This window comes from Amia ocellicauda, chromosome 15 (genome assembly GCF_036373705.1).
Source record: "Amia ocellicauda isolate fAmiCal2 chromosome 15, fAmiCal2.hap1, whole genome shotgun sequence".
NCBI lineage: Eukaryota > Metazoa > Chordata > Actinopteri > Amiiformes > Amiidae > Amia > Amia ocellicauda.
The window spans coordinates 21,451,412-21,463,697 of NC_089864.1; the positions used below are offsets into that span (position 1 = coordinate 21,451,412).

The following is a 12,286-nucleotide window of genomic DNA, read 5'->3' on the forward strand; positions in this document are numbered from 1 at the left end:
ATGTGTCATTGTATTTCTTCGATCAGTAATACACGGGTTTGTGTTGTGAAAACAAATAATAATCCAAAATCAGTCACAAGATGTTGGCTCATAAAACACTACGGTATAGTTTTAGGCTACCAATTCAGGATGTATTGTATTAGTCCAGTTCAATTTTTGCAATGGCATAACTATCTATATGTTTTTTTTTTTTTTTTTTAACCAACACAAGATGCAATACAGATAAACAATTGATTACAGTTAGTTAGCTGACCAACTTACAATACAGCTGAGAGACAGCTGTCTGGAAGACTAATAAAGTGAAAACATGTCTTAGATTGAAGCCCACCGTCTCTGTTTTGAGGTGGCACACATTTCAGCAGGGAGGCAGGACGGACGGACGGACAGACAGACAGACAGAGGACAGGACCAAAGCCCAGGCGAGCGCTCCCGCTACGTGTGCGCGCTCTCGCCGCCATGTCCGCCATTTTGAGCGGAGATGACAGACTGCGTGCGGCTGCGCTGGCTGTGAGGCGCCGTCGCTGCTCACACGGACCCAAACAGCAGGACACACAGCCCCGGCAGCACTGTACCGTCTTTTTAGAGTTCAAATACGTCGGTGAAGAAACAAAACAAAAAAATAAATAAAAAAATATCGGTTCCTGGATATTTACATGGTAAACAAATCACGTTACATAGATAGACCCTCGCGCAAGGTAAGTTCCTTTATGATTTGTAACATATAGATTGAGAGAGAGAGATGTAATGCTATCTTGAATCTACGCATTTGGTGCTTCCTAGTTGAATGCATGTTACTTGATGTACTGCGTGCCGGCCATTGCATCTGTTTTTAAAAAACACTGGCTGTACAAAATGACACAGACGTGCACCATGTTAACCAAGTGCTAGGAAGTGATCCTCCGCGGTAGCCGTGCGTTTTCACTGCCCTAATGCTGGGCAATGGGGTTTGTTTGGTGGAGGCCCTCGCCGAGTCCTGGCTGGAGGTTGATTGGGTTTCAGGGGGTGGGAGGAGGGGTAGGATCTGCTCATAAACAAACCAGCACCCCTCCGTACTGTGGGGGTGTTGTGGCCGTCCCGGGGCAGCCCTTGCGCTGATCATACCTGTCCCACACGTGTCCCGTGTGTCTCGTCCCCCCTGCCTCTGTGTCGATTCACATCAGTCCCCATACTGAGTGAGACGGGTGGCTGTTTCCCCAGATGGTAGTTCATTTTTATTTCATGACAACGATCAGCTATACTGTTAGTTGTACGTGTTTTCTGAGGGCCCACGATCGTGCTGTTTTGCGGATCGGTGTCGGTCATTAAAAGGTGCACGACTCGGGCAGGTACACAACTTCATGAACTTGACGTGACTTGTGAAGGTTGTGAGTGCTGTGTCGTTACGGTGGCCTACTTACTCGAAAGCAACACCTAGTAATAGCATTAGTACTGCTGCTGATCGTTTGTTTGAAGTGTGGCTCGGTCATATAGTCGTATTGTAACCAGATTTAACCCGTGTAGTTTGGGCTGATTGATCCAGTTTAGTCAGGGCTGTAGCCCCTCTTTGATGTCTACAATCAGATGTCAATCGATTGAAGTATGGCGATAGAAAGCATCCAGTCCAAAGCAAGGAGGATTAAGCTGGGGCCCTGCTGTCACTGGATCGTGGATGTGGGTGGTGTTGAATGCCAGGTTGATCGGTAATATTCTAGCGCAAATCGCGACATTTGCACTTCTGGAAACGTGCAGACTTGTCCAATATCACGACATGAAATTGAGACAGCTTGAAACTACCGGATATGCACGCTAATGCATGACTCGTGTAGGTTTCCTTTTGATGTGCAGGGGAACCTCCTTAGCAGTGCAGCGCTTCATTAACTTTATGAATCGCCATTGTCAAAGGGTCTTGTATAAATAAAGAAATCAACAAACTCTGCGAGCAGATTGATTGCCCCCCTTAAATACCTCCTGGGGTTTTGGCAGCGCCACAGCCCGTAAGCACATAATCTCAGTGCTCCCCTCCTCCCCTGCCTTAGTTGGTGTTTATCAGGGCTGATGTAACTTGCACTGTTGCAGACCTGTATTGTCAGTCTACCAAAATGTTGGGGCAAAACCTGCAGGCATTTCTTTTAGTCTGCTAAACATGAATTATACTGGAGAGCTGTAGTTAGATTGCTCAGCATAAGCAGTATTTGAATACTTTCTCTTTATATTAAAGTTTACATAAAACATAATGTCCTTCAAAATTTTTCTTTAAATGCAAATAAATGAATGGCACATATCTCAGGAGAGTAATCTACATAGTTTAAATCTGTGCCACATGGTTTGTTTTCTAGGAACAAAGAAGGTTATAGTTATTAAGATTGTTTTAATTTCAGAGCTGTCACTCATGCACAAGGTGAACACATAACATTAACTGTAACTGATGTACTGAAGTGGCCATTGGGGACACCTCATTATTATTATTATTATTATTATTATTATTAATATTATTATTATTATTATTATTTATGAATGAAAAGCTTGCCTTTTAGTCACAGATGTTAAAATTCTAACATATTGACATGAGCAGTCCAGCTCTTACAAAGTTATGCACTATAGAATATCATAGTGATTTGATATATGTGTACATGAAAAATGCATTATTATCCCTGAAATGAATGATTCTAAATACATCAGTCTGAGATTCTATAAATAGTTATTTGGTATAGATGACACAGACATTATGTTATTGTATTACACTAGGTGGATTCAACTATGCCTACATTTCGATTGTAAGCAGTGTTTACTACATTACAGAGCTCTGAGTATTTGACGTGGTTTATCTTCCTCTTATTCAAGAATCTTGCTGCTAAAAGTTTTATGAATTATACTTGACATTTGCAATTTACTGTTTGTAGCAGTGGGCACATTTTCCTCCTTACCCAGAAGGAAACAATATAATCTCCACACTCTTTTCTTTATTTTTTATTTTTTAAAGGGGGTTGTCTCTTCTCTGATTGTCAAAAGAAAGCAGAACTTGGGTATGGAATCATTTTGTTTCCCTTGCTTGCATTGGTTGCCAGGGAGTTTCTTTTTTTTATATATACAAGTGAAGTTGAACATCAGCCTAATCTGAACAAGGCTGTAGCAGAATGAAATCTACAAGATGAAGAGTCTAAAAATACCCAGCTAGCAGCGCCTGTGTTGTGACAATTATCTTTATGGTTAAAGAATATATTGCTTTAATCTTGAGATTAAAAAGAAAAGAAAAAGAAAAATCTGCATTTCCATGTTTAATATTTTTGTTTCTAATTGAAGTATAACATTGATTAAATATGTCAAAGCTGCTTTTTTTAAGCCTTTACATACAATTAAATGATACCTAAAATTCACCAGTTGATTAAGTAGGCCTATACCTTTTTCATCATAAACACAGTAAGAACTAAATTGGCATGTTCAAAGAAACTTGCTTTATTGTATGAGTATTGTGCACTGGGAGCACATAATTCAAGAAATCCTCTTGGAAGTGCATCATGGAGCAGACCCATTGTAAGCATGACATATCCTTGTCTCAAAGTGCTACATACAGCCAATTCCATTTGAAAACATGCAACTACAGGATGCAGGGATAATTTACATACCTCGTCTTGAATTCAAATCAATCTCAGTTATATAATGATGTGCAAACAAACAGTAGTGCAAAACCTTTCTAAAGTAAGTGTTGAAATAATTTTTTATTTACCATTCTGAATGTTGCTTGCAATTTAAATAAACAGACACTAACTATCCCTTTTATGGTTTTAGTTCATACTCATAGTAGTATAGTTAATTTAACCTTGAAACAAAGACAGCCAGAGGAAGATTCTGGCTCTTATAAACATGGCGTTGGTTTGTCTGCTGTGCATATTGTAAGATGTACTCTCGTGTTATACATAAGAATCGAGTGTAACAATTATTTTTAATATCTGTATTGATTATGCTTTGCTCAATGAAAAAAATAAATGAAAATAAAGCCTCATAGCTACAATTTCAAGATTTTACTTTAATCTTGTATTGTTGTATACTGATACCAGCAGTAGCTGAACATAGACTTAATTACACTTAAATAGTCATAACAGGAAGTGCGATTAATTCGCAACAAAAATGACAGCTTTAATTACAGATTCCAGTGGCATTTAATGGACAGTCAGACCAATCAGACTAGGTATCTTTGATGTCTGAATAACATCCCATGTGACATTTTTCACCTAGTTGCAGATGAATGGAAGGTCTAGTTTACTATAAAAGAAATGTGTTAAATGCATGGGGTGAGATTTGTGATTTAAGCATACACTTGTAAGTAACAGACAATTAGAAAAAAAACAGTAAAGACTTTTCATTCATTGTACTTTTTCACTTTGGTATTGATTTGATTTTTCCTCTTGAATGCTTTTGTGTCAACATACATATTTTTAAATAGGCACTTAAAGAGAAAGTTATTGAGGTCCTCAAGTAATGTTTTATTTCTCAATTTATTACAGCAGGTTTTTGTAAAAGCTATATATTATTTTTTTACTAAAAAGCAGATCTTGGTCCATTTGAAGATGTTTTATTTTATGCCCACAAGATACTCATACCTTTATACCTCCTATAGTGAGAACTGTTCAAGTTGATTGAAAAAACTTAAATATTGTGCTGTAATGTCAAGATTACATCAAGACTGATTTATAGATTGCTACTATTTATGCAGAACGGTGCAGTTTTCAGTATCCTGAGATTTTTTTTTTCCATATTTCTCCACTATGTTTATTTTTGTGTGTTTACTTTTTATTTTATTTTTAATGTTGAAATCCCTAACTGCAATCAACTGTTTAATGAGGAGAAAACGCAAATTTGCACAAATGCACAGCACATACTGTTTAAATAGTCTCTGGTCATTATGGTGCCAGTTTGGATGCTAGGTCTGCATATTTGAATACATTTTTCATTCTGATATTGCATCATTTATCAATGTATCTGCCTGCCTGTAGGGCTGCATTGATCATTCCCTCAAGCAACTCTGGTGTGTCAGGAATAATTATATTGTAGCTTGGGGGGGTACACCTCTCATCTAGTGCTATGTATGTTGTTTTTGGGTGAACCGTACATGATTAGTCTGGTTGGGGACTTCCCCTTGCATATTGGTGTAGTTATACCCTGCCAGGACACATTACGTTATGATTTTGCAAGGGTGCTTGCTATAATAAGTATTTTGTTAATATTTGATTGGGTTATATTCTATATCATCTAGGGTAAGCATGTAGGGATCACTGGTGCTGCTCTCCCCCTCAGACCACGATTTCTAGAAACGTGTATCGAGGCACATGCAGTTTGTGTGTTATTATAATAAAGATATCCGGTGGCTAGACAGCTGAATTTGCAACATGCTTTACTGCCTGATTATTACAGTATGAAACAATCAAAGGTAAAAAAGTGACTAAATCCCTGCTTATCTGCTGACCCAACATGAAGGCTAGAACTTTAAAAAAAAAAAAAAAAAAAAAATCCCTTTTGTCTGTTAGTTGATGGATAATTCACTTCTGTTCTACTTTGATTGATGGGTGTTCTGTTTTCTGAAAAACAATTTCTTTTCTTTTGTGATTTTTGAATTAGACGAGTGACTGTACTCAATTACATAATATTATTTTTTTAGTTTTTGTATTCTTCTGAAGGTACTTCAGAAGGGAAGGCCAGTTTTGGCTTGAGGGACTGAGATTATGGGCAAGACATCTGGAACTTCTGCATTCAGCATAGGCCAATGTATAGCAGCCTGTATAATTAGTCTATAACTTCCTTATTTTGCTGCTTGACAATGCAGTTGGAGATTATTGAAGAGTCTGTATTTAGGCATGCAGGAATTCACCACGTCTACAACAGCATCATTTTGTTATTCAATCAGTCATGGTGTGTGATTATAAAAAATGTAGTTCAGTATTACTAATGGAATACAAGTCAATCAAGACCCTTAAAACATTGGAAGAATCCAGTCCATTTATAAACAAACTGATGACTTGACTAATATAGCCATGAGTGAACTCTCTCTACTCAGCATTTGTAATGGTATTTTGTTTCTTGGTTACTATAATTGCTAGGAGATGATCTTCCTGCTTCTTGCAAAAGACAGAAATAGCCCCAATGACTGCATAAGGTGAAAACAATGTGGTTTCAGTATCTGTCATTGTAGGCTAGTTGTGGGCCTGTGGGTCAGAACTATCTTAATCCACGTGTTAAAGATTAAGTCTGTATTAGGAGATTCCCAGTTCAAGCCCTGACTTTACCACTAAAATATACTTAACTTACTTTACTTAGCCTCTTATTGTCTTGTCCTTGGGATTAGATTCAAAACAATGGGAACTTTTAAATTAATCGTCAACATCGGATGTTAATCCACAATTTCACACCTTTGTCAAAGTTGCTTTGGATAAATCAAAGTGCTTATTATAATTAATTTAATGTGATCATTGTGTTATTTATAGGGTGGGAGCTTTCTAAATTATTGTAATTTTGGTAGCACCAGACACCTAGAATATAGGAAGTGAAGTACAATGAAGGATAGAGAAGTAAATACTATTATTTGCGGTTGAACAAACGGATGTAATGTTTCATCTACCAAATTTTATTTTAGTTATTCAAGCTGAGGTTTTTCAGTTTTATTATCTCTTATAACAATATCATTATTAAACTGGTGTACCATTTTATAATCACCTATATGTCTATTTGGTAGTCAAGGTATCACAATGCAGTTTTAAAAGATGGCTTTAGCTTTTCACAGAGAGAAGAAGATATGACAGTTAAATGCAGGCCATAATGCCTTATCTTTTCCCACAGTGGGAATTGTGCTGTACTGCACAATCATATACACTCACCTAAAGGATTATTAGGAACACCATACTAATACTGTGTTTGACCCCCTTTCGCCTTAATTCTACGTGGCATTGATTCAACAAGGTGCTGAAAGCATTCTTTAGAAATGTTGGCCCAAATTGATAGGATAGCATCTTGCAGTTGATGGAGATTTGTGGGATGCACATCCAGGGCACGAAGCTCCCGTTCCACCACATCCCAAAGATGCTCTATTGGGTTGAGATCTGGTGACTGTGGGGGCCAGTTTAGTACAGTGAACTCATTGTCATGTTCAAGAAACCAATTTGAAATGATTCGACCTTTGTGACATGGTGCATCATCCTGCTGGAAGTAGCCATCAGAGGATGGGTACATGGTGGTCATAAAGGGATGGACATGGTCAGAAACAATGCTCAGGTAGGCCGTGGCATTTAAACAATGCCCAATTGGCACTAAGGGGCCTAAAGTGTGCCAAGAAAACATCCCCCACACCATTACACCACCACCACCAGCCTGCACAGTGGTAACAAGGCATGATGGATCCATGTTCTCATTCTGTTTACGCCAAATTCTGACTCTACCATCTGAATGTCTCAACAGAAATCGAGACTCATCAGACCAGGCAACATTTTTCCAGTCTTCAACTGTCCAATTTTGGTGAGCTTGTGCAAATTGTAGCCTCTTTTTCCTATTTGTAGTGGAGATGAGTGGTACCCGGTGGGGTCTTCTGCTGTTGTAGCCCATCCGCCTCAAGGTTGTACGTGTTGTGGCTTCACAAATGCTTTGCTGCATACCTCGGTTGTAACGAGTGGTTATTTCAGTCAAAGTTGCTCTTCTATCAGCTTGAATCAGTCGGCCCATTCTCCTCTGACCTCAAGCATCAACAAGGCATTTTCGCCCACAGGACTGCCGCATACTGGATGTTTTTCCCTTTTCACACCATTCTTTGTAAACCCTAGAAATGGTTGTGCGTGAAAATCCCAGTAACTGAGCAGATTGTGAAATACTCAGACCGGCCCGTCTGGCTCCAACAACCATGCCACGCTCAAAATTGCTTAAATCACCTTTCTTTCCCATTCAGACATTCAGTTTGGAGTTCAGGAGATTGTCTTGACCAGGACCACACCCCTAAATGCATTGAAGCAACTGCCATGTGATTGGTTGGTTAGATAATTGCATTAATGAGAAATTGAACAGGTGTTCCTAATAATCCTTTAGGTGAGTGTATAATACTACACTAAATGATCTCTGTAGGTTCAAGCATTTCATCATATTTATGAATCTAACTTTAAATGTAGTCAGTGCTGTAATACAGTGAGGGGAAAAAAGTATTTGATCCCCTGCTGATTTTGTACGTTTAACCACTGACAAAGAAATGATCAGTCTATAATTTTAATGGTAGGTGTATTTTAACAGTGAGAGACAGAATAACAACAAAAAAATCCAGAAAAACGCATTTCAAAAAAGTTATAAATTGATTTGCATGTTAATGAGGGAAATAAGTATTTGACCCCTTCAACTTAGTACTTGGTGGCAAAACCCTTGTTGGCAATCACAGAGGTCAGACGTTTCTTGTAGTTGGCCACCAGGTTTGCACACATCTCAGGAGGGATTTTGGCCCACTCCTCTTTGCAGATCCTCTCCAAGTCATTAAGGTTTCGAGGCTGATGTTTGGCAACTCGAACCTTCAGCTCCCTCCACAGATTTTCTATGGGATTAAGGTCTGGAGACTGGCTAGGCCACAATAAGTATTTGATCCCCTATCAATCAGCAAGATTTCTGGCTCCCAGGTGTCTTTTATACAGATAACGAGCTGAGATTAGGAGCACTCTCTTAAAGGGAGAGCTCCTAATCTCAGCTCGTTACCTGTATAAAAGACACCTGTCCACAGAAGCAATCAATCAGATTCCAAACTCTCCACCATGGCCAAGACCAAAGAGCTGTCCAAGGATGTCAGGGACAAGATTGTAGACCTACACAAGGCTGGAATGGGCTACAAGACCATCGCCAAGCAGCTTGGTGAGAAGGTGACAACAGTTGGTGCGATTATTCGCAAATGGAAGAAACGCAAAATAACTGTCAGTCTCCCTCGGTCTGGGGCTCCATGCAAGATCTCACCCCGTGGAGTTTCAATGATCATGAGAACGGTGAGGAATCAGACCAGAACTACACGGGAGGATCTTGTTAATGATCTCAAGGCAGCTGGGACCATAGTCACCAAGAAAACAATTGGTAACACACTATGCCGTGAAGGACTGAAATCCTGCAGCGCCCGCAAGGTCCCCCTGCTCAAGAAAGCACATGTACAGGCCCGTCTGAAGTTTGCCAGTGAACATCAGTGAACAACAGCTTTGGGGGTGTTTTTCTGCTAAGGGAACAGGACAACTGCACCGCATCAAAGGGACGATGGACGGGGCCATGTACCGTTAAATCTTGGGTGAGAACCTCCTTCCCTCAGCCAGGGCATTGAAAATGGGTCGTGGATGGTATTCCAGCATGACAATGACCCAAAACACACCGCCAAGGCAACAAAGGAGTGGCACAAGAAGAAGCACATTAAGGTCCTGGAGTGGCCTAGCCAGTCTCCAGACCTTAATCCCATAGAAAATCTGTGGGGGGAGCTGAAGGTTCGAGTTGCCAAACATCAGCCTCGAAACCTTAATGACTTGGAGAGGATCTGCAAAGAGGAGTGGGCCAAAATCCCTCCTGAGATGTGTGCAAACCTGGTGGCCAACTACAAGAAACGTCTGACCTCTGTGATTGCCAACAAGGGTTTTGCCACCAAGTACTAAGTTGAAGGGGTCAAATACTTATTTCCCTCATTAACATGCAAATCAATTTATAACTTTTTTGAAATGCGTTTTTCTGGATTTTTTTGTTGTTATTCTGTCTCTCAATGTTAAAATACACCTACCATTAAAATTATAGACTGATCATGTCTTTGTCAGTGGTGAAACGTACAAAATCAGCAGGGGATCAAATACTTTTTTCCCTCACTGTACCTCTTGCTTCTTTTGTTCTGCATTCAGTTGAAGTTCAGTTATACATCTTATAATATTTATCAGTTGTGTATTCCCACAAATATTGTAAACCTGTTTTGTTAGTCAAAATGTTATCTCTGCTATGAATAATCCCAGTCTTGTATTGTGGATTTGGGTAGTTATTTATAACTCCTCCATCATAGTTTACGTAGTTCAGATAAATACAGGTATTGCTTTTGTTTTTGTATTTCAGGTATTTTTAGACTCCATTTTAAAGACAAAAATAAATATGCATTTGTTCATTATTTCTACTTAGGATAGTTTGCGAGGGACAGGTGAATGAAAAGTATAATTCCAGTTTTTCAGATGTTTTTGACTAATTCATTGTAAAGGAAAGTTATTAAATTAGGATCAGTTCCCATCAGAGAGGGTCAAGCTTATGAAGGCACGTCTTACTTGCATAATATCAGTTGTTTGAAATGTGGTAGGTGCACTTTACTGTTCAGCACAATGATGTACCTTGAAACTGTTATCAATACAAGACCTTTCTGAAAGATGCTGCCACCTGCTTCATATTTGCAGAAGGCCAGAGACATCAGTTGGTAGTGTGCTGAGTTCTCCCTTCAGGGCAAGACACCTTTCTATTGGCCAACGGAGTTCCTCATTCTCTGGTGAGATTCTGTATGAACATAACCCTGTAAAACTCAATTGTGCAACGGCCTACTGTTCCCCAGTTGATAGTAAAAGGAAACATTTAATGAACTTCACTTAAAAAGCACTATTTTGCATCTTAATGTCTTCAAGACAGATCGGAATTGTCATTGTTTTATATTTAATCTCCCTGTTTACTGTGCCGTATGATTGGCAGCATCAGCTTTTCCACTTTCTTCTCTGCAACCCGATGGAGGACAATAAACCGAATAAAAGGCTCATAAGGACGCTGAGGGAGGGTAAATGTATTTGGGACGTTGGGGGAAAAGCACAGCTGCACTGTATGAGACAAATTGCAAATGGCCTTTTAAGAAGTGGTTGATTAATCATGTATATATATTTGTTCTGTATATTAATGGGCAGATGTTTTCCCATTGGAATGGACAGACAAAATGTATTTCTGTTCACTCTTAATATATTTTAATGTTTAGTGAGTCTCCAAGGGAGCTGCTTTAACTGCCGCATTCAGATACTGTGCTCTCGTCAAAGGATTTGAGGAACTGCTATATATTAGCAACAACGCTCAAGGGTTTTGCACAAAACAGCAAGGTCAAGCTGGGAACAAGGCTGCTCTTAGGGATGTTTTTTTCCTGTATGAAGAGGGAGCATTTTTAAACAGCTTAGCGAAGTTCTGTATGTAAAAGTTGTAAGTACAGAAAAGTCTTGTTTATTACTGTGATATAGCTTTCTGTGTGCTTTTATCCATCATTATTCACCAAACGTTTTTGGAGACTAATCAAAATCCCAAATCCTTGCTTGTGCTTGGCATGGGTTGCCATTGAACTTAAACCAAGGAATAATTTGCAAAAACACAAGTCAAATGGATGTTACGTCTACAGTACATTAAAATCACAGAGCAGTATGCTTAACTGTTTTTGTATGTGCAACAGCATCCAGATATAGGCTAATTAATAAGTACAGTAGGTCATGTAAGATATAATGACTCACGTTAGATTTATAGGGTGACGCACAAAGGTCTGTGTAAAAAAAAAAAACAACCTCTAATATCAGGAAACGATTGTGTATGCTTCATTTTTTCACCTCGTAATGGAAGTTGAACTGTGTACTTAAGACATACTAATATCTGAAAAATATACTAAAATATTGAACACCATATTTGGTAAAATCATCAAAGTGTAGCCTATGGTCCTCATCTGTATTGCTCCACGTGCCCGAGGAAAAAAATAATGACATTTGTTTTTTAGTTTTTCATTGGTATTGATTTTGGCAGACATTTATCAGAAGACTTGAGTCTTTTGCATGAAGTGTTTTATTGTTCTGTAACCACAACATGGTGACTACAACACTGTAGTGATTTTAGACGTAAATGCATAAAATTGGTAATCTTGGAATGTCTTCAGAATTCACTGTGAGGTGCCGATTCAATATGTCCTGAAAGCTAGCTCCACAGTATGTCCCCTTTTCTAAGGTATTTTAAATATCAAGCACCATGCTGCTTCCCTCTCTCCTAAGCTTATTCTTTCTGACCTTTCAGTTCTCCTGTTGAGACAGTTGCACTTTTATGTAAGCTAGTGTTCTCTTGACACTCTTTGGGTCTAAAACTAATATGCACTTAAAACAAATGACCAAAGTGTGATGAGCAATGTAGAACACTTTGGATGTATTCACCCTCATTGTGCATCTTTCAGATGTGATACAATGGTTTCCTTCATTTCCCTGGTAAGACCATGATCTGTGTGAGCAATAGAGAGTTCAGAGTTGGTACTCAATACAAGTGGAAGTACTACTTTTCTCCACAAAGAGGATTCATT

General features: G+C 38.9%; 1 protein-coding gene across 3 annotated transcripts in view; it reads left to right on the forward strand.

Annotated features, from left to right (window-relative positions):
* Positions 1-466: 466 nt before the first annotated feature.
* ppp6r2a (protein phosphatase 6, regulatory subunit 2a) overlaps positions 467-12,286 on the forward strand; it is a 50,595-nt gene continuing 38,775 nt past the window's right edge. For all 3 annotated transcript variants that reach the window (XM_066723887.1, XM_066723891.1, XM_066723890.1), the window contains exon 1: positions 467-695. The gene's annotated coding sequence lies outside the window, so the exon portion shown is untranslated. The remainder of the gene's footprint in view (positions 696-12,286) is intronic.